General features: G+C 42.5%; 1 long non-coding RNA gene across 1 annotated transcript; it reads right to left on the reverse strand.

Annotated features, from left to right (window-relative positions):
- Positions 1 to 1159: 1159 nt before the first annotated feature.
- LOC142046484 (uncharacterized) lies at positions 1160 to 2393 on the reverse strand. Its single transcript, XR_012655430.1, has 3 exons — positions 2297 to 2393; positions 2084 to 2121; positions 1160 to 1294 (listed from the first exon to the last, which is right to left on the reverse strand). It is a non-coding gene; the product is annotated as an uncharacterized LOC142046484 (long non-coding RNA).
- Between the last annotated feature and the right edge of the window lie 17441 nt (positions 2394 to 19834).

Consider the following 19834-nt stretch of genomic DNA (forward strand, 5'->3'; position numbering starts at 1 on the left):
GGGGAAGGGAAGTGGGTTATTTCCCTTTGTTGTGAGACTCAGGGCATCTGAGTCTTGGGGTCCCCAGGGAAGGTTTTGGGGAGACCAGAGTGAGTCAGACACTGGAATTTCTGGCTGGTGGCAGCGCTATCAGATCCAAGCTGGTAATTAAGCTTGGAGGGTTCATGCAGGCATCCACAATTTGGACGCTAAGGTTCAGAATTGGGACTTATGCTTTATGACAGGGCTGTATTAGTGGGAGCATTGTCAGCAGATTGAATTAAGTGATTATCCCCTCTATTAGTCACTGGTGAAGCCACATCTGGAGTATTGCATCCAGTTTTGGTTCCCCCGCTACAGAAGGGATGTGGAAAAATTGGAGGGAGTCCAATGGAGGGCAATGACAATGATTGTGGGCTGGGGCACATGACTTATGAGGCGAGGCTGAGAGAACTGGGGTTATTTTGTCTACAGAAGAGAAGAGTGAGGGAGGATTTGATAGCAGTCTTCGACTACATGAAGGGGTTCCAAAGAGGATGGAGCTCAGCTGTTCTTAATGGTGGCAGATGACAGAACAAGAAGCAATGGTCTCCAGTTGCAGTGGGGAGGTCTCGGTTGGATATTAGGAAATGCTATTTCACTAGGAGGGTGGTAAAGCACTGGAATGTGTTACCTAGGGAGGTGGTGGAATCTCCATCCTTAGAGGTTTTTTAAGGCCTGGCTTGACAAAGCTCTGGCTGGGATTATTTAGTTGATGTTGGTCCTGCTTTGAGCATGGATTGGACTGGACAACCTCCTGAGGTCTCTTCCGACTCTAATATTCTATGATTCCATAAGCCTCTTCCTTTTACTCTACTCTACCACCACCACGTTTTTTGTTCCATTGCTTTGTTAAAACCAAAGCAAAAGTTTGGTGTAGCACTGTCATATCAAAAGTTGTCATGCCAAAAACACTGGGAAAGATGAAACTTTAAAAAGCCTACGTGTCAGATCCAGCCAGGAGACATCATCTTTGGAATACAACCCCGCCCACCCCCCCACAAATAATGAATCACCATCGTCTGGTAAGAGAGTTTATATGAGATTAGGTGACTGGTGTTGCACCTGTAATATACACAAGATGAGTCACGTATTTTGAAACAGAGAAAACATGTAGATTTATTTACTGTAAATGCTCTGACCTACGTTGGACCAATGATTTTGAATGAAACAAAATCCAGCTCACTTGGAAGTTATTAATAATAGTGCCTTATAGAAGCATTATAATTATGGTTGGGTGTGTATTTTCATTACATGTCCCAGTTTTTATAACTTCCTGGTGAGAGAAAAAAAGATCTTCTCAGCTGACATACATTTCTCAAGTTTCTTAGCCAAAAGATGAAAGACAGAGACTGGCTTAGTCATTTTATAGTCATCTCAGCATAAATATGAGCAAAACTCTAACATTGCAGCTTCATTGTACATCATCTCAGAGGCAAACTTTCAGAGACATCAGGCTCCTGTTTCTATTAAATTTCAGCACAGGCTGGGGCTTTAGAACAGCTACTGCTGCAGAGTGCTTACTGACAAACAGTTCTGGAATAGTTAGGGACTAGCTCTTTTCCTTTGGCTAATTCAAGATCTATATAATGCCCCAGGGGCATGGGTTCATTAGGGGACCCACAGGTTTAACAGGTTTCACACTAGATCCAGGGAGAAGCAGGGAAGTGTCCTGGTCCCCATGCTGTTCTGTTGCACAATAGATTGGCTCCTGTGATGGGATACCCACAGTCCAACCTGAACTCAGGGTACTGCTGAGCCCTCTGTCCCTCTAACCTGAGCTACCTTTCACCCTGTGATGCTGTGACAAGCTGAAAACCTCTGGCAGGTACTACATTCACACAGACCTCTATAGGCAGGGACACACGCAACTGAGTTACATAAATGCTTCTTCCAGCCACTCATGAACGAACAATAGAGAGGCTCCAGCCAATTCCCCCTAGTTCTCAAGCCTTACAACCCAGAGCTGTACTGTCTTGCCCTGGTCAGAAGCCTGACCAGTGTACATTTACTACCCAGTCCACCCCTCCCTCAATGGAGAGAGAACATGCACAAGCTTTTTTACCTGAGCTGAGTTTTCCCAAGCACTTCAACCATAACGTCCTGTTTTAAATAAAGTACAAAACAGAGTTATTGACTATAGAAAGATAGATTTTAAGTGATTATAAGTGATGGGCATAAAAAAATCAGAGACAGTTATCAAAGAAAATAAAAGAAACACAATCTAAATCATAAACCTTACTACATTAGGCAATATTTAGATCAGCAATTTTCTCACCCCACTGCATGTTACAATTCTTGATACACAGGCTTCCCCTTAAGCCTGGACCAGTCTCCTCAAATGACCTTCATCTTTTCAGCATTCTAGTTGCTTCCAGTGGGAGAGGAGAAAGGCCAAGACATGCTGCAACTGTTTCTTATTTTATAACCACAATCCATGTGCCTGGGAGACACTTGCCCAGACATGTCCTGGGGAGTTTTGCTGAGTCACAGTGATTGAGTAAACCCCCATTGTGCAGGCTTGGGCAACTGTCATTGAATTGTAAATCCCTTGATTACAACTCTCCTTCTGATTAATGGTAATGGAGCATCTTCCTGGGTGTGGGTAATTTGTATGTCACTAGCAAACTTACAGCGTGTTTCAGTAACAACCATACAGCAAAATCTCATAACTATGCACACTAATGATATACATATTTAGATAGAACAAGAGATTTAAGCAGATCATGACCTTTCATGTGATATATTATATGGCATGCTTTCTATGAGATATCACAGTTACATGACTGTGGTAAATGTGGGGGTTACAGGGTGCTATTTTGAGGTACAATGTGTCACAATCCCTGCACATCAAACTCCGAAGATTGGACTTGAGGTCAGGATGGGGTCACTGCCCAGTCATGGACTGGTGGTGGTACTGTGGTCGCCTGCAATTAACTTGGCCATGCCAGATCAGTAATGATTCTGTGGTGCTCTTAGACACTTGGAATAAAACTGTATAGTGTGATCATGGACATTGGGTTTGATGGACCTTCACTGTCCAAGCGTATTGTTGTTGTAATTACTCAAAAATGGATGAGCTTATTGGACTGGAATTTATTATTAGTTATTTATATTGAGGTAGTGCCCAGAGGCCCCAAATCAAGGCCCCAGTGTGTTAGGCACTGTATGTACAGTGTATGTACATACAATAGAAAAGACAATCCCTGTTCCAAAGATCTTACAATCTTAGTAGATGATAGAGAGACAACAGATAGATACAAAAATAAAGGGGGTAATTGGCAGGACAAGGTCAAAATAAATCATATCTAAGATCACGTTTAGCATAATTGAAAGCAGTCACCTCAGAATGATAGCTTGTTTAATTTGAGCGTTTGAGGGAAAAGGGCAAAGCTTGGTGTAAATTTTCAATCTTCCCACCAAACTTCCCCAGCTCCAAACGCAGAATGTATTACCTATCTTCCATTTCAGTCTCTAGGCCCTCTTTCCAAAGCATGCAAATATTTTCTTTCTTCACTGGGTGTCACAATAGTCAGTTTCTCATTTGGAATTAATAGCTTGGCGAACACTCTGTTGTACTGAACTCATATTTTTTTCTGAATTAAAATAATAGAAATAGAAACCGTACTTTTGGGGGGCAGCAAGATAGAAGAAAACATTTCCAGTCAGTGGGGCAGAGATGATCATCCTCCAATAGAGTTTCTGATTGACAAACTCAGATCAATCTTTGTTAATGAACAGCTGTTCTGCTAACAAGTGACATGAGACTACAATTTGCAAAGAGTGGAGAAATCTGTAGTAAGAGTGCAAGTTTTCTCATGTGACAGGAGGAAAAGTTTTGCAGTCAGTGCCCTTTTACCCATTTGAATGCAAGAAAATGAGATAAAAGAACTCTATTTGCCTAAATATCTGTAGATTAAAACCTACTTTCACTGACTAGTTATGTACTATGGCTCCAATTGTGCGGAGTTGCACACACATGCTTAACTTTACATATCAACATGCAGTCCCTCATTGAAGTCAGAGACTACTTATAATGTATATAGTTAAGCACAGTCAGCCCTTTCTGCAGCAGTCAGCCCTTTCTTTATGACACTACAGTAATTAGATTACACATACATACTTTCAATTCACATATTGTGTAATTTTAAAAACCCAGATCTCATACTTCCTAGCAGAATGTTGCATGCATATGGAGTCACTGTTCAGCAAGTTCAGGAAGGGCATCTACCAGTTTTCAAAAGCTTAGTCTTCAGTGCTTAATTTGCCTCTATTTGCACTGAATGCCAATTTTGCTACCTCCAAAGACACAATGGAATATTATTCTTACGGTCGGACGTGTGTCTGGATGGCTTTCTTGTTTCAGCATCAGAATTCACCTGAGGGGCCAGAGTTCATATCTCTGTTAGGATGTAATTTGAAAACTTTCTCCCATTCTTTGTCTGTCTTGTTCATTTAGACTGCAAGCTCTTAGGAACAGGAGCTGTTTCTTGCTCTTTACATGTACAGTGCCCACCACTATGCATCTCTTATCTGGGGCCTCTACAGCAGTAGTATTTGGCATGCGGCCCAAGCATATTTCAAACAGGTCAAGAAGCTACAATAAATGCTTTGAGGCAGACTCTCTCCTCTCTTCCATTCTCTTTGGGCTGCTCAGGTGGCAAAGGGAGGTAAAAAGGTAAAACCACCTGCTTGGCTTGACATGGAAATACCATGGGGCAGACAGAGAAACAGGCTGGGGCAACAGCACTCCAGCTAACCCCAGCTGGTGTTTGGTCACTTGGGAAACACTGAGCTGTATGCAAGGTAGAGGTGCCCCCAGGTTGCTCTGTCATGTGCACCTTGTACTCTATCTGGTACAAAAGCCTGACCTGCTAATAACAGCACTGCTATTAGCAGGTCAGGCTTTTGTACCAGATAGGGATTGATTGTAGAGCTTCTTTCTTAGAAAGAGGCACACCAGATGTGTTCATTATAAGATATTTTCATGTTCTGTCAGGTATGGCTGAAGTTAGTTTAAATATCATATGTTATGTACACTGCTACCTGGTATCTGAAGAGTATAATACAGTTTAGCACTCCTTTACAGCTCTAATCTGGGTCAGGGCTGTAGCAGAGAATTAGGGAATAGTAATTAATCGTTGGGTCTCACTTTCTCCTTTTCACACTTTCCTAGACTGTCCTGGGCAATTGTGAGGTGGGAGGGGATTCATTACCCTAGGCTCAGGCAGAGCCAGTCAGACTCTAAGTGTGCTCTCCCTGGGGCTCTTATCCCCTGGCTAGAAAGTGGGCAAAGGAACAAACAGTGAACTATGCCACCCAGACAATTTTGGGGTGCAATTCAGCCTTCAACGCAGAGCTATACCTTTAAGGCACAATGAAGACCTGAGAATCAGCACTGACATTCTCTAGCTTTGGGTGCTTTGGGTTAAATATGAAGGGCATCAGAGAAATTATATTCTACAGAAAAACAATTTTCACTTTCATGGACCCAAACTGCTCTGTACTTGTGTGGTCTTCAGCTATCTTCTGCAGTGAAGCATAAAAGAGAAATTCTACTTGTAACCAGCTGCTGGATCCTATCTATTTTGATCAGCAGTGTGCAGACTCACTGCAGAAATATCGTGGAGAGCGAGGGTGCCTTGGCAGGTGATTTAACACCAAAAACTGGAACTCTAACTTCATAGTTATTACACAGACTACTCTGTATGTCGCCTGCCAGCCTTAACCAACTAAAGAGCTGCCAGAGACAGACAAATCTAATCATAGAAATGCTCAATCTGGAAATGGCCCAGAAAAACTGATAGGAAGAATAATCACAGGTGTTTCCTATGCCCAACTTTACCAAATGTTAGAAGGAGCAGGCACTAAAGACTAAGCACCCTTACCTCTTGGTGGGGAGCGGATCTGCTACCCCAGCATAGTTGCTTCTGTATTATTAAATTAATTTAAGGTAGAGTGGCAGGAGCTACTGTTACTATTTGATACACTGCTGAAGAGAAACTGGCTGGCTGTATTCATCAGCTGTATCTCATTCAGTAGCGGAAACAGATGTCATTAATATACTGTGGCCAGTCAGGGGCTATTATTGTTGTCATACTCCTCCAATTCTTCTCTCCTGTACGTTCTGCATGTGGAATTTCTGTTGATACCAACATGAATTCTACTGATAGAAAAAAGGCATGACATAAAAGAGAGTATCTACATCATGGACCAAAGAGGGGAGTTTTACCTGAAGTAAATATTCCTTGCTATGACTCCTCCATCAACAAGGAAACTGGTCTGAAACACCACAAACAAGGCACCAAGAGAGGCAGCAACGGGTTTGGCATTGCTGACAAAGCTATGAAGAACCCAAGTAATGTGGGCAGTAATATAAATTGTAAACTGTAAATTACTTGCAGTAGGATATAAATTTATCATGTCTAAATCTTTGAGATAGACTTACCTGTTAGTGGGATAAAGGGAGACCTTGGACATATGCAGTCTACATGGGAGCAGGGAAGGGGGGTTAACTATTAACTTTGATTTTATTTTTAAATAGGGCTGTGTGAAATATTGAACAAATGTAAACTGCACTTAAAATTAGCCTTGGTTCAAATTTAAAGGGTGTCCACTATGGTTGGTTAAAAAATTTGGTTTGTTCTCCCCATCACTGACATTTCTATCAAAGCTTGAAACTAATCTTTTCCCTCTGTCCGGAAATCTGTAACCATTTTGAAACTTCTTTTTGTGACATTTTGGGGTTCACCCACGCCAGTAAGGAGTTGAGTCACCATCTGCCTTGTAACCCTGAGCGTCTTGCGACTGTGAAGCTTTGGTCCAGACCACTGACCCCAACTGCTTACCAGAAGCCCACAAGCCTCACTCTGGCTTTGCCCAACCTGGTTACTCCTTGTAGGCTGATCTTAGTACCCTTTCAGCCCTGAATTCACCCCCAAACCTTCCTACTGCAGGGATTAGTCCCTTTGAGTGGACCTTCACAGAGAAAATGTTAGGCTCACTGCCTTTACAGAGAAAGTAAAACACTCCAACATGTCAGCTTTCTAGAAGTGCACACTTCACTGAACTTACACAGTACTGATGATTTACAGTGAAAGCAAAACAAAGTTATTAGCAAAAGTGTAGGGATTAAGTGATGCCATTAGAATGGCCATACTGGGTCAGACCAAAGGTACATCTACCCCAGTATTCTGTCCTCTGACAGTGGCCAATGCTAGGTGCTTCAGAGGGAATGAATAGAACAGGTAATCATCAAGTGATCCATCCCCTGTCGCCCATTTCCAGCTTCTGGCAAACAGAGGCTAGGGACACAATCCCTGCCCATCCTGGCTAATAGCCATTGATGGCCCTATCCTCCATGAACTTATCTAGTTCTTTTTAAAACCCTACCATAGTCTTGGCCTTCACAAGTCTGGCAAAGAGTTCCACAGGTTGACACTGTATTCTGTGAAGAAATACTTTCTTTCTTTTTTAACCAGCTGCCTATCAATTTCATTTGATGATCCCTAGTTCTTATGTTATGAGAAGTGTAAATAACACTTCCTTATCTACTGTCTCCACATAAGTCATGATTTTATAGACCACGTGAAAGGGATGAAGGTAGCAATGGTTACAAGTAAGTAAAAGTGAAAACATGCGCCTAAAAATCTAAAACTTAATCTCTCAAGATACCGCCTTTGTTCAAGATGGTTTCTCTCATCCACAGTCTCCTTTTGAGCTTGGCCAGGACACATCACAAAGATCAAATCACTTGGTTCCTGTGTCTCCTAAAAAGAAAGATAAAGATGGAGTCTGCCTCTGTTCCTTAGATCCTCAAAGAGATGTCAGGAAGGCCTTCTAGGGATTCAGTATCCTGTGTCTCTCTGGGGTGCAGGAGCTATGTTAATTTTCTGTCTCTTGAGTTCAGGATCAGGATAACCCCTGCCGGTTTGGTTCAATTGCTTTCTTTACTGTTCATATGTAAACTGAGGTAAACCCACACTGCGTTGTTAGGACAGACTGTTTATCACCTTTACTTACGCTAGGCTGTCTGGTCTTAAGCATATTGTAGTAATATCATACGGAGGGAATTCATAACTTCACATATAATATTAACACATGCATTTTATGATATAAATAACCAGCATTTTATTTGCTTTCATATGATACCCACAAGCCATATTTTATACAAATATTATTGCAGTAGTATGTAGAGTATAACTACAGAGGTGCCTAGGTTCCCACTCTTCCATAATACACATAGAACCACAATTTCATTGATCCTGTGTGTATATTCTGGTGGTTTCAACCTGACACACTTAGGTCCAGATTTCCAAAGTTATTTAGGCACCTAATTCCCATTGATTTCAGTAGGAGGAAAGTGCCTAAATACCTTGGGAAATCTGGGCCTTTGTTTTGATTTTTCAGAGCTGCTGAGCACCCACAGTTCTCATCAGCTGATCCCTTGAAAGTCAGGTATGAGCTGTCTCAAGTTGGACACCCCAGAGTTCAAAGATTCAAAGACTTTTAGGCCAGAAAGGATCAGCCAGGTTGTCTTTGCCAGAAAAGGTTAATGAATGCCTAGCTAGAGGGGAAAATGAGATGGGAGGGTTGCTGTATACATGCTTTCCATAACTGGGAAAAATTGCGCTTAATCTACACTGTGTGAAATGCAATAGAAACTTGAGTGTGGGGTGATCAGTAAGTTACAATAACTATAGCAAGTCATTTACAAAGTGCTATACTGTACAAACATTAGCTACTGTAATTACTTCCCTGGCCTGGCTTACTCATAGTTTTTGTATTTTTTCAATTGAAATAGTTATACTATTACAAACCTCAATATGGATACAGTTATGCTGATACTAGTATAGTTCAAGTAGATAAGGGCTTAGTTTCACAAGAGTAAAATACCTACTGGTTGTATCAGATTGAAGGGTTGGCCAAATAATGGAGTTACTCCAGGGATTAATTTGGCCTTTAGTGTTGGGCCTTACAGAAGCCTATACACCCTTTTAGTACCTTGTGTAAATTATGTTATGTCTGTTGCATGAGACATTCCCCCACAAAATGAAGACAGCCAGAGAAAAGAGAACAGGTCCTCCCAATGGAGTTCCTGCTCCTCCTCATTCCTTGTCATTTCCTGACACTGTTGAAGGCAATAGGTGAGAAGTGAAGATGTGAGGGGCGGAGATGTAGGAGAATACAAATGCTGATGAGAAGAGATGATAATCTTAGTGCCCAGGAGCAGGAACAAGGCCTTTGGAGCAGTGGCTGCCACCTTAATGTCCTATTTCTCATTGCAGCACAAAGCCTGCATCCATGGTGTGTGGAAAGGGTATAATGTTGCAAATCGTGGCAGAACTGGTACTGAAACGAACAGTATTAAGTTAATCAGACTAACAGACGTATTGGAGCATGAGCTTTCGTGGGTGAAAACTTACTTCATCGTATGCCATTGCATCCGACAAAGTGGGTATTCACCCACGAAAGCTCATGCTCCAATATGTCTGTTAGTCTATAAGGTGCCACAGGACTCTTTGCTGCTTTTATAGATCCAGACTAACACAGCTACCCCTCTGATAAGTTAATCAGAAAGGATCCTATCAACAGGATCTGGGAAGAATGATAAAGGAGTTTGAGGCACAACTTGTGTTCTTGTCCATCCTCCTTGTTGAAGGAAAAGGCCCAGGTAGGAACCGTAGAATTGTGGAGGTGAATGTGTGGTTACACAGATGGTGTCGGAGAGAGGGCTTTGGATTCTTGAACCACGGGATGTTGTTCCAGGAAGGATTGCTAGGAAGAAAAGGGATTCACCTAACAAAGAGAGAGAAGAGCATCTTTGCAGGCAGGCTTGCTAATCTAGTGAGGTGGGCTTTAAATCAGGTTCTCTGGTGACCTAAGCCCAGAGGTAAGTGAGGAAGTGGGATACCAGGAAGAAACACAAGGAGAAGGGTACAAGACAGGAAGCTTCCTGATTCTTACTGAGAAAGTAGGGCAATCAGCTAGTTATCTAAGGGGCATGTACATGAACGCAAGAAGCCTGGGAAACAAGCAGGAAGAAGTGGAAGTCCTAGCACAATCAAGGAACTATGATGTTATTGGAATAACAGAAGCTTGGTGGGGCAGTTCACATGATTGGAGCACTGTCATGGATGTGTATAAACTGTTTAGGAAGGACAGGTATGGGAGGAAAGATGGAGGAGTTGCATTGTATGTAAGAGAGTGGTATGATTGCTCAGAGCTCCAGTATGAAACTGGAGAAAAGCTTGTTGAGTGTCTTTGGGTTAAGTTTACAGGAGAGAGCAACAAGGGTGATGTCATGGTGGGCATGTGTTATAGTCCACCGGATCACAAGGATGAGATAGACGAGGTTTTCTTTGGACATCTACTGAAGTTTCCAGATCACAGGATCTGGTTCTCATGGGGGACTTCAATCACCCTGACATCTGCTGGGAGAGCAATACAGCAATGCACAGACAATCCAGGAAGTTTCTGGAGAGTGTTGAGGACAACTTCCTGGTGCAAGTGCTGGAGGAACCAACTAGGGGCTGTGCTCCTCTTGACCTGCTACTTACAAACAGGGAAGAATTGGTAAGGGAAATAGAAGTGGGTGGCAACCTAGGCAGCAGTGACCATGAGATGGTTGAGGTCAGGATCCTGACAAAAGGAAGAAAGGAGAGTTGCAAAATACGGACCCTGGACTTCAGAAAAGCAGACTTAGACTCCCTTAGGGAACTGATGGGCAGGATCCCCTCAGAGGCTAATATGAGAGGGAAAGGAGTCCAGGAGAGCTGTCTGTATTTTAAAGAAGCCTTATTGAGGGCGCTGGAACAAACCATCCTGATGTGCAGAAAGAATAGCAAATATGGCAGGCAACCAGTTTGTCTTAACAGTGAAATCTTCGGTAAGCTTAAACTCAAAAAGGAAATTTAAAAGAAGTGGAAATTTGGACAGATGACTAGGGAGGAGTATAAAAATATTGCTAGAGCATGCAGGGGTGTAATCAGGAAGGCCAAGGAACAATTGGAGTTGCAGCTGGCAAGGGATGTGAAGGGTAACAAGGGTGTCTACCGGTATGTTAGCAACAAGAAGACAGTCAGGAAAAGTGTGGGACCTTTACTGAATGGGGGAGGCAACATAGTGACAGAAGATGTGGAAAAAGCTGAAGTACTCAATGCTTTTTTTTCCCCTCAGTTTTCACAGACAAGGTCAGTTCCAAAACTGCTGCACTGGGTATCACAGTATGGGAAGGAGGTGAGCAGCTCTTAGTGGTGAAATATCTGGTTAAGGACTATTTAGAAAAGCTGGACATGGACAAGTCTATGGGTCCAGATCTAATGCATCCAAGGTTGCTGAGGGAGTTGGCTGATATGATTGCAGAGCCATTGGCCAATATCTTTGAAAATTCGTGGTGATCAGGGGAGGTCCCAGATGATTGGAAAAAGGCAAATATAGTGCCCATATTTTAAAAAGAGGAGAAAAGGAACCTGGGGAACTACAGACTGGTTAGCCTCAGCAAAATCATGGAGCAGGTCCTCAAGGAATCCATTTTGAAGTACTTAGAGGAGAGGAAGGTGATCAGGAACAGTCAACATGGATTCACCAAGGGCAAGTCATGCCTGACCAACCTGATTGCCTTCTATGATGAGATAACTTGCTCTGTGGATATGGATAAAGTGGTCCTTGTGATATATCTTGACTTTAGCAAAGCTTTTGATATGTTCTCCCACAGTATTCTTGTCAGCAAGATAAAGAAGTATGGATTGGATGAATGGATTATAAGGTGGATAGAAAGCTGGCTAGATTGTCAGGCTCAACAGGTAGTGATCTACAGCTTGATGTCTAGTTGGCAGCCGGTATCAAGCGGTGTGCCCCAGGGGTTGGTCCTGGGACTGGTTTTGTTCAACGTCTTTATTAATGATCTGGATGATGGGATTAATTGCACCCTCAGCAAGTTCTCAGATGACACTAAGCTGTGGGGAGAGGTGGATAGACTGGAGGGTAGGGATAGGGTCCAGAGTGACCTAGACAAATTGGAAGATTGGGCCAAAAGAGAGCTGATGAGGTTCAACAAGGACAACTGCAGAATCCTGTATTTAGGAAGGATGAATCCCATGCACTGCTACAGGCTAGGGACTGACTGACTAAGCAGCAGTTCTGCAGAAAAGGACCTGGGGATTACAGTGGATGAGAAGCTGGATATGAGTCAGCAGTGTGCCCTTGTTGCCTAGAAGGCCAATGGCTATTGGGCTGTATTAGTGGGAGCATTGTCAGCAGATTGAGGGAAGTGATTATTCCCCTCTATTCGTTACTCGTGAGGCCACACCTGGAGTATTGCATCCATTTTGGGTCCCCCCACTATAGAAAGGATGTGGACAAATTGGAGAGAATCCAACGGAGGGCAATGACAATGATTTTGGGCTGGGGCACATGACTTACAAGACGAGGCTGAGGGAACTGAAGTTTATTTTGTCTGCAGAAGAGAAGAGTGAGGGGGGATTTGACAGCAGCTTTCAGCTACCCGAAGGGGGTTCCAAAGAGGATGGAGCTCAGCTGTTCTTAGTGGTGGCAGATGACAGAACAAGAAGAATTGGTCTCAAGTTACAGTGTGGGAGATCTAGGTTGCTTATCAGGAAACGCTATTTCACTAGGAGGGTGCTAAAGCACTGGAATGGGTTACCTAGGGAGGTGATGGAATTTCCACCCTTAGGTTTTTAAGTCCCAGCTTGACAAAGCCCTGGCTGGGATGGCTTAGTTGGTATTGGTCCTGCTTTGAGCAGGGGATTGGACTGGATGACGTCCTGAGGTCTCTTCCAACCCTAGTATTCTATGATTCTAACAGATTGGTTTAGGATCTTTCTGTGATGGGTTAGATCAGAAACCCCCCTGAAAGCGGCCAACTGATGTGCCAAGACTACCTCTGCTCCTGTTTTCCCTGCCAGATCAGGACTCCAGCACCCTGTCTTGCTGAGCCAGACACTCTCGTCTGCTCCAACACAGAGCCAGGTAGGGCCGGCACTTCCATTTAGGCAACCTAGGTGGTCGCCTAGGGTGCCAGGATTTGGGAGAGCGGCATTTTGCGGCCCTCGGCGGCAATTTGGCGGCGGGGTGTCCTTCCACTCTCCGGGTCTTCGGCAGCAATTCTGCGGCAGGTCCTTCACTCGCTCTGGGACCCGCCGCTGAAGTGCCCCAAAGACCGGGAGCGCGGAAGGACCCCCCGCTGCCCAATTGCCGCCGACCAGGAGCGCGGAAGGACCCCAGCCTAGGGCGCCAAAAACTCTGGCGCCGCTCCTGGAGCCAGAGTCTGAATTACTTGCCCCAAAGCTGCAGGTTTACCTGAAAACAGCTCACAGAAGTGTTCCTGTCTTTAACACTCAGATGTCTAACTCCCAATAGGGTCTAAACCCAAATAAATCCATTTTACTCCATATAAAGTGTAGGGTAAACTCATTTATTGTTTGCCCTCTGTAACATTAACAGAGAGAAATGCAGAGTTGTTTGCTCCCCCAGGTATTAATACATACTCTGAGTTAATTAATAAGTAAAAAGTGATTTTATTAAATACAGAAAGTAGGATTTAAGTGATTCCAAGTAGTAACAGACAGAACGAAGTAAGTCACCAAGCAAAATAAAATAAAATAAAATAAAACACGCAAATCTATGTCTAATCAAATTGAATACAGAAATATCAACCTTAAGAGATCGCTCAAGTAAGTTCTCTTTTTCCTCAGACTGTGAGTACCTTCCGGCCTGGATACAATTCTTCCCACGTAAAAGCTCTTCGTTCCAGCCTCAAGTGTTAGCTAGGGGATCTCTTCCTGATGGTCTCTCCCACCCTTTATATATGTTTTGCCAGCAATGGTCAGAATCCTTTTGTCCCTCACAGGATTCGCACCGCTGTCCTTATCACATGGAAAGGCACCAGGTTAAAGATCAGATCCAGTTCTGATGACATTGATCCCATGTCAACTTCAAGCCCTTCAATCCTCCACACCTGACTCACAGAAAGGCCCCTGCAAACAGGAGCCAGCCAGTCAATTCCCTGGTTATGGAGTCATCAAGATTCAAACCAATTAATGCCTATCTCATTTGGCACTAATTACAAATAGGCGCATCAAAGTTATATCTTTATATTTCTTATTTCATATACAAGATGTTACATTTATACAAATAGCTATCAGCTAGTAGACTTATGCTTTAAGTGAGGTCACATTAACACACCTACTATCGTAAACTTAACCGACGCGCAATGGCCACCTCATGCTCCAAGCTTCATCCCAGGCACATCACAGGCACGCAATCCCCTTGTCTACAGGCCAAGCACTAGGTACAACCGCCAACTGCGCTACCCTCAGCACAGAAAAACACCTACAAAATCTCCACAAGGCATTCTCAAACTACATATACCCACACGAGGAAATAAGGAAACAGACACGAGAGCCAGAACGTGTACAGAAGCCTCTTTACTGCAGACAAACCACAGAAAGAAACAACAGTACTCCACTGGCCATCACATACACCAGCTAACCTTCCAACCGCAATCATCAGGATTACACTCCATCCTGACCAATGATCCGCACACTTCACAGGCTTCGGTGCCAGGCCATCCTTGCCAACAGACAACCTGGCAACCCGAAACGTATTCTCACCAGAACTTGCAACCAGCACATATAGTTAGTCAGGAACCATCTCATGCAAAACCCCGATGCCAACCTGCCCACATATCTCCGCAGACATACACACAGGACTACAGATCAGCCACACTACTGGTTCAGTTCAAACTGCACGTCCAATGTAATACAGCCATCATTGCCAGCAATGCCCTCTGCTATGTTACATCGAGGCCCAACGGACAGTCTCTACGAAAAACGGAGTAAATGGCACAAATCAGACATCTAGGAATGACAATATCCAAAAACCTGCTAGGAGAGCACTTCAAACTCTCCCTGGCCACGCTATACGCAGACCTTAAGGTGCCATCCTGCAGGCAAAAAATCTTTCAGGACAGACTTCAAAGGAAACTGCTCGAGCTTCAATTCATCTGCAAATTTGACATGGATCCATCAGCTCTGGACTAAACACAGACTGTGAATGGCTTGCCAACTACAGAACCAGTTTCTCCTCCCTTGGTTTTCACACCTCAACTGCTAGAACAGGGCCTCATCCTCCCTGATTGAACTAACCTCGTTATCTCTAGCTTGCTTGCTAGCATATATATACCTGCCCCTGGAAATTTCTATTACATTCATCTGACGAAGTGGGTATTCACCCACGAAAGCTCATGATCCAAAACGTCTGTTAGTCTATAAGGTGCCACAGGATTCTCTGCTGCTTTTAAAGCTTTTTAATGATACCTTACAAGAGACCTTTTGCATGAAGCATATTCCAGTTACATTATATTCACTTATTACCATATTTTTATAAACCTATATAGACTGCACAACATCACACTTTTCTTCTATTTAAGGCACTTATATGGCTTCTATTCCTGTCACATCTGAGCAGCTTATAACCCCTAATGTATTTATCCTCACAACATCTCTGTGACGCAGGCAGTGCTGTCATTCCCATTTTTACAGATGGGTAACTGAGGCACTAAGTGACTTGCCTAAAATCACCTCAGTGAATTGAATCTGGGTCTCCCAAGTCCTGCACTGGTGTCTTAACCACTGGACCACCCTTCTTCTCTATTTGTCAGGCTGAAGGCAGGAAGGGGATTTTTAATAAATACCCCCCTTGCCAAATCTGTAACATTTAATCCGTATAGTTTGTTATGCTGTTATACTGGGCTGTCTTTCAGATTATCTAAATGCAGACAGAGAGACAGCCAACACCAGTGATCTTTGCAAAGCCCTTTATGTAAACTAACACCACCACTAAACATCTGTTTTGGATTTGTGTCACATCAGAGGAAATATGCCATTCCCTAGATTCAGTTTATAATTTATTAGGTGAGTTGAAAATGTTTTTTAAAACACACCTGTCAACTTGTCACTTGCTCAAGTGAAATACAGTTTGCCAATGAAGCCTAGAATTTGGGTTTTTATGGAGTCACATCCATTTCACAAGACCTGTCTTTCCCTGACAGCATTGTTTCCTTGACATTTTAGGCAATCCTAGACTTGTTGGATATAAATCAAAATATAGTTTCAATTTTTAATTCATACAAGCAACTGCCCTATATTTACTTTTCTTTTCCTATCCTGTGACAAGCTGTCAAGTGAGCTGAACACCCTAGACTCATTTCCCCACCCTTTCCTCTTTAAAAATATACAAGCATGCACTGATTTATTTACAGACTGCTTCAAAATTTTAGACAGTGTCTATGTTGTGCTCCCTGCTTCAGGTCAATGCATACCTCATGGCTGTTTGGTGGATAGTTGGCCCCATCATAGAAACCACCACAACTGGTACATATTTTGGGAGTCTCAGATTGGGATCCTGACCAAAGCCAACTGAAGTCGGTGGAAAGACATCCATTGGCTTCACTGACATTTGGAACTCATCTTGAATAAGTATGGAGTTTGAATAACCCGATACATTCTAGGCCTTATCTATGATAGAATAATTTGACCTACTTAGTAGGCTCCTAGAATGAGTGCAGCATCAAGGGTTGTTGCAGCATTTTAACACATGGAGAACAATATTACCATATTAAAAATAGTTGTATCCTCTCTACACTGCAGCTTGGACATATTAAATATGGTTACCTATTTTTCTAGTGTGGATAGCATCTAGATGAAGATGTATTGGATTCTATGGAGAAGCTTGCACTACCACTGCTCAGGCTCTGCTTGTACTCTGCAGCATTACTGATCTTTTGTTGACACTGATTTCACACACCAAAAGAAAAAAAGAATTAAAAAGAAAAATCATAGTGGGTGTTTTGAAGACAAAAGCAATGATGCAATCGGTATAGGAGACAGTGAAAGGTGAATGTACTGTCAACAGAGTTGACAAATCACTTTGTATACCTTGAGGTTGGACTGTTGCCAAGATTCATGTGACAGCGCATCTCACCCACAATTATGGAAAGGAAAATTAAATAGAGGCAGTGCCTTGTGGGTTGAATATGCACTTGTCCTACGCACTTGTTTGGCCAGGAGTCTGGAAACGAGTGGAAAGTGCTGAACGCGAACTTATTCAAAAGGAGAAAAACTTTAAAAAAATTTGCACATTATCAAAGCTGTCCAGTGAATATATTTTTACTGCATTTTGGGGCCATTAAATGACCTTTTTAGCATCTCCTCAGAAAATTCTTCATAATAAAATGGACACTGCTAATAAACAGCCTTGTGATTTTTCTTGATTATGGTGATTTCTTCTTTCCCCTTTTTAAAGGCAGGGACCAACATCTTAAAGAGATACCTATACTAAGACAGGTGAACCTGTTCTTGTGGTTCCCAGTTGAGTAGCTCATTAAATTATGAGGTATCTTTGTCCCACTATGGTTGGGAGGAGATCCCAGTAACCATCCACAAAGATCCTCAATTTTACATCTTTAAATCTGTCCTTAAAACTCTGGCATGACACCTACAAAAATCCTGACAATAGTTAGGCTGCTGATGAGCTGAGACCGTTGCCTATCTTGTTGACAATATTTTCTCATAGTTTACCATCTAAGTATAAAACAAAAGAAGGATGTTGACACATAGGGGAGGAAAGGAAACAATCTGGGCAGGGAACATCTTGTCATTCTGTATTTGTACAGCACGTAGCACAATAAGGTTCTGATTCATGACTGTGGCTCAGAGGTGTTGTACTAAAATAAATAAATAATGATAATTTTAGGACCAATGAGTCTCCAAAGCTTCAAATTCTGCTTTTGTAACTTTGAACCCACAATGTTTTAGTAGGCTCAAAATTAACCAGAAGTTTGCACATCCAGCATTAGAGATATTGTAATAGGTATACTCCAAGTCTAAGAGAGATCTTTCACTCTAGAAAGCATATTTTTGGATAACAAAAAATAAAGGTAAGGATCGTTTACATTCACTAGTGTTCTGGTGTCAGATATGAAAAACAGATAGAATACTCAAAAATAGCAGTAAGTACAGTATTCATTATAGGATTTGCCCATACTCTGGCCTCAAAAAGACCCATTAGGTTCTACTGAAAGTTCAAAAGCTGTCTTTTCTAGTTCATTTCTATACAGTATGAGTATGACTCCACAGTATGAGAACTCTAACCACATCATAAAAGAGCTGACAGGGGATGTGGGATGGACTGGAAACGAGCAGGGACAAAATTTTGTTTTATTCAGATAATAAAATTAAAATGGTATCCTTCTCAGCAGATGCAACTTCCAACACTGTAAAAAACAGTGACACTGCACAACAAAGATTAAATTCATTTATATGGAAAAATAATCAGTAATAGAATAACTTTTCATTGTTAGGTTCCATAAATTAGGTTCTGTGAATTTATGAATGTGCACCACAGCCATTTGCAAGTCCAAGCCCATTTGGCTGCATATCCTTCAGACATACACAAGCTGATAAAACCCAGTGCAAATACAGTAATGACCCAATTTTCAAATGAGCTCCACACCCAACTGTAGTTATTGAAGTATGACTCTGAAAATATTGCATGACACATATATACTATACTCTGTTTTATTCCAAGCCAACATCTCCCTCCCCTATGAAGGAACACTGGGCTCTCAAGGTCAACCATAAGAAGAGCCATATTGGATCAGACCAAAGGTCCGTCTAGACCAGTATCCTGTCCTCAGACCATGGCCAATGCCAGGTGCCCCAGAGGGAATGAACAGAACAGGTTACCATCAGGTGATCCATCCTCTGTCGCCCATTCCCAGCTTCTGGCAAACAGAAGCTAGGGACACCATCCCTGACTATCCTGGCTAATAGCCATTGATGGACCTATCCTCCATGAGCTTATCTAGTTCTTTTTTGAACTCTATTATAGTCTTGGCCTTCACAACATCCTCTGGCAAAGAATTACACCATGCTCTCAGTTCCCACTCAGTCATGTTCTCTTGGTATCTTCTGATAAAAATGAAACATTGATTTTATACCTGCCACTGTATTGATTCTGCCAGTGTGTGCCCTTAGAATGCAAGGACATCAGAGCAAGAATCCTGTAGTTGCTCTGGCACAGCTCTCCAGTTGTATAATACCAGGTATACCAATAGTGCTAGATAAACAATCAATTGTGCCAAACTTCCTGTTCAACTAACATGTCATTTTTAAGTGTTTTTATTCTTTCTCTCCCCCACAAACCAAGATGTATACAGGAAGAAGGAAAGATGTGACAATAGTAAAGTGCCGAGGTGCAACTTCCTTGTAACACTAAACAGGGAACTTTATTAAAACAAGGAAAACAGCATTATTCCTAAACCTACTCTGTCCCTCAATCTGTTTAACTGCAGAGCTTCTGCTTAGACCTTCACCAGACCTTCCCGTCTAGCTCCCTGCTTCAGATTTAAGGAACAGTAAGTACAGTTATCCTCAAGGAAAGTTTCTCCTTGTGTTTTTTTGTGGGTTTTTTTTTCTGCTTATTCCCTCTAGTATTAGTCCCTTCATCAGACCTCTCCCAGTGACTAGAAATGGAAACCTGAAAACTGAGAGAAGCATGAAAATGTGCCTCCACTCCTTACTATCCCAGCCAAGGTCCCTTGAAGTCACCTAACTAGTTCTGGTTTCCCCAGTAGGGTGGCAGACAGGAAAGCTGTTAAGAAGTCCGAAAAAAAGCAGCATAGGCAAAAGTAATTGCATTTTACCGCTGTCGTCTACTATAAAGGATGTGTCTAATGTCCCCAAATGAGGCATACTAGGTTCGCTCTGTTGTAACAGTAAACATTGGATTCAGG

Source organism: Chelonoidis abingdonii, chromosome 3, assembly GCF_003597395.2.
Source record: "Chelonoidis abingdonii isolate Lonesome George chromosome 3, CheloAbing_2.0, whole genome shotgun sequence".
NCBI lineage: Eukaryota > Metazoa > Chordata > Testudines > Testudinidae > Chelonoidis > Chelonoidis abingdonii.